We start from the raw sequence: 3,742 nt of genomic DNA, 5'->3' as shown, positions 1-3,742 counted from the left end.
AGAGGACCGAGCTTCAGGCCCAGAGGCCAGAGGCCTGAGGACACCCCACCCCCCGGAAGGGGCCCAGCCAGGCCCCAAGCCCCACCAATTGGCCACCAGGAATGAGCCGGTCCATTCATGAGCGCCCAGCCCCAGACACCAAGAACCACCAACACACCAACGTCTGAGGGCGTCAGCCACCGGCAGGGAGTGTGGTGAAAAAGGACCACGGAGACCCCTACCCATTTGATGGTAAGGATGGCCTTCTAGCCCATGCCTACCCCCCTGGTGAGGGTATTCAGGGAGACGCCCACTTCGACGATGATGAGTTCTGGACCTTGGGGAAAGGAGCAGGTAATCAGAAACACCGGCAACAGGCATTTGTCTCCCCCTAGTGTTCACTTTAAATGTAATTAAATGTCCGGTCTCTTCTGTCTATATAGTTGTGAAGACTCACTTTGGAAATGCGAATGGCGCCACGTGCCACTTTCCCTTCAGTTTTGAGGGCAAATCTTACTCCACCTGCACCACAGAGGGCCGCACAGACAATCTGCCATGGTGTTCCACCACAGCTGACTACGACAAGGACAAGAAATATGGCTTCTGCCCAAGTGAACGTAAGCTTGACACTGTATTCTCCAAGGCAAATCACATGTCACAGGTCACCCAGATAAGCGGATTTGCTTTTGTGACATGCTGACTTCTATTCTCTTTTCATCCTAACAGTTCTATACACTTTTGATGGAAATGCTGGTGGAGCTCCATGTGTTTTCCCTTTCACCTTTCTGGGGGAAGAGTATGACAGCTGTACCACAGAGGGCCGCAGTGATGGTTACCGCTGGTGTGCCACCACAGGCAACTTTGACCAGGATAAGAAATATGGATTCTGTCCCAGTCGTGGTGAGGGAACACATAAACCACAACACATAAATGCAGTGCAGTGCTGCCACAGTGCCTTGTTATTTTTGTTTAACTGCTGCTGTTATGTCTCTGTTTATCCAGATATAGCTGTAATTGGTGGAAATTCTGAGGGAGATCCCTGCCACTTCCCCTTTGTGTTCCTGGGTAAGGAGTATCACTCATGCACAAGTGAGGGACGAGGAGATGGCAAGCTGTGGTGCAGCACCACTGACAGCTATGATGATGACCAGAAATGGGGCTTCTGTCCTGACCAGGGTGAGCAACAAACACAAGGCAGAAAAAAAGAGGAGGTTAAAATGAATCATTAGTCATTAATAATATTTTATATATTTGTCACAGGTTATAGTCTGTTCCTGGTGGCTGCCCACGAATTTGGACATGCGCTTGGCCTGGATCACTCCAACATTAGAGAAGCTCTCATGTACCCCATGTACAGCTATGCTGAAGACTTCTCCTTGCATAGCGATGACATTAGCGGCATTCAGTATCTCTATGGAAGTAGAACTGGCCCTGTGCCCACCCCACCTAGCCCCAAACCGCCTACCGCTGAGCCCACTGATCCCACCACCACCACTACTGCAGTACCTGTGGATCCAACCAAAGATGCCTGCAAGCAGGACACATTTGACACCATCACTGTGATTTAAGGAGAACTACATTTCTTCAAGGATGGACATTACTGGAAGATGTCCGGGAGCAGCAATGCAGGGCCCTTTTCTATTTCTAACAAGTGGCCTGCTCTTCCAGCTGTCATCGACTCTGCCTTTGAGGACAGTCTGACCAAGAAATTGTACTTCTTCTCAGGGAGCAAATTCTGGGTTTACACAGGACAGAATGTTCTGGGTCCCCGCAGCATTGAGAAACTAGGCCTGCCCAACAACATTCAGAAAGTGGAGGGAGCTCTGCAGAGGGGGAAAAGCAAAGTGCTGCTCTTCAGTGGGGAGAACTTCTGGAGGCTGGATGTGAAGGCCCAGGCAATCGACAAGGGCTATCCAAAGTTTACTGATGTTGTCTTTGGTGGTATCCCCAGTGATGCTCATGATGTATTCCAGTACCAAGGTCACACTTACTTCTGCCGGGATCGCTTCTACTGGCGTATGAATTCCCACAGGTGGACCGTGTTGGCTATGTCAAATATGACCTGCTCAAGTGCTCATCAGACACCCGCTACTGAATACACACATACTGAGCTGGGAGTTGTAATGTGGTGGTACCCATTTCTCCCAGCTGCTGTCTGGCAGAATGTGACAGTGTTTTTGTGTAGCACCTGCTGTGCTGATTTACGTGCTTTCTGGGATGTGAATAATTGTCTTTCGGTCATACTGGTTATAAAACATGTAGCGCCGGCCTAAAAATGTGCCAAAGTCCCAGTACACTAGAGCAAATTGCAATGTTTGGCACTGCCTTCCCTCAGTCTGATTGTCTGTGAACTGATGGTTATGGTGGCCTATAACAGAAACTTAATTATTCTTAACAGCGCTCTGGCTCAGACCCCGGAGCTGCAAAATAATTACCATGTCTGACAGGCTCAGACTATTAACAGTATTAGATTATTTTGATATTTATAGCAATATCTAACATTAATATTATTTTTGTCTCAAACTTATTTGTTTTGTACGATTATTGTGTGTGTTTTTCTGAAAATGGCTTCAGAGCCAATTACTTGCACTGGAAGACAAGGTATGTCTCCTACACATAAATTATTTAAGAGGTTTAATACATTTTGTAGGGATGCACCAAATATTTTCTTTACTGATACTGATATGATCAAAATTTGAAGTTTGCCAATAGCCGATGTTTTTGTTTTGATTGTATTGGTTTATTATTTATTCACCCTTTGTGCAAAGAAAACGAAGAACTGCCATTGTTAAAAATAACAGTTCATTACTTTATCTTTGAATATTAATCTGTTTAACCATCAAAATTGATGCGATACAAGAGATATCATGAACTAGTATCAGTGATTGCCATCTTGTTTGTGATAGGCCAGTGGAAGTCAATGAGGCCGATATCAATCGATATTAATATGTTGCTGTATCCCTAAATGTTTCTATCAAAGTCTTGCCTATCAATGCAATAAACTTTCTGTGAAAACAATTTAACCCTGTGAGCAGTATTAATCATTCACTAAAAACACACTGAAATGCTTTGAAGACAATTCAAGACAGCTAAAACATACACAGTGAAAAGTGTACACACTTGTGTTAAAATGCCAGAAAAAATAAGAGCACAATAAATCATTTCAAAACCTTTCTTATCTTTGATGTGACATATAAACCAAACAATTCAAATTAAAAAACAAACAAATATGTTACAGGAAAAAAATTTTTTTTAAAAACTAAACAATACAATGAGCTTATTGCATAAGTGTAGACACCCTTTAAGTAATGCTTGGTTGAAGCGTCTTGAGTAAACACGCCCCCCCAATCAATTTAAAAGACTCTGATTAACCCCAATTAAAGTTCAGCTGCCCTGGGAGGATTTTCTTGGCATTTACTCAGTTGTAAGAAAAGTCATGTTTTGTAAAGAGCTTACAAAGCATCAAAGGGATCTCACTGGTGAAAAGTATCAGTTACTACAAAAATAAAAATACAAAAATAAGGCCGGAGAAAATATGGGACAACACTGACATTGCAAAGAACTGAATGACCCCCCTAAAAATTAATTCAAAGATGAAAACTGGTCAGGGAGAATTTCAAGAGACCAATAGTAACACTGAAGAAGCTGCAGAAGTAGAAGTATTGACAGAAGTGGTCAATACTTGGTTTGGAGCATATCTGATTTATGAATATGAAATTTTCCTACAAGCAGCAAAAATTGAATGCAGTATGTTAGGTTTTTA

The 3,742-nt window shown here is 43.3% G+C and overlaps 1 protein-coding gene and 1 pseudogene across 5 annotated transcripts in view; one reads left to right on the top strand and one right to left on the bottom strand.

Annotated features, from left to right (window-relative positions):
- Positions 1-3,742, bottom strand: part of kcnc2 (potassium voltage-gated channel, Shaw-related subfamily, member 2) — a 120,585-nt gene that overhangs the window by 30,635 nt on the left and 86,208 nt on the right. The window lies entirely within an intron of this gene.
- On the top strand, positions 1,542-2,094 carry LOC102203426 (matrix metalloproteinase-9 pseudogene; annotated as a pseudogene).

Source organism: Pundamilia nyererei, unplaced genomic scaffold (assembly GCF_000239375.1).
Source record: "Pundamilia nyererei isolate P.nyererei 1_Seehausen unplaced genomic scaffold, PunNye1.0 scaffold00450, whole genome shotgun sequence".
Classification (NCBI taxonomy): domain Eukaryota; kingdom Metazoa; phylum Chordata; class Actinopteri; order Cichliformes; family Cichlidae; genus Pundamilia; species Pundamilia nyererei.
The sequence above is the reverse complement of the archived record's forward strand: the minus strand, read 5'-3'. Positions and strand labels throughout refer to the sequence as shown.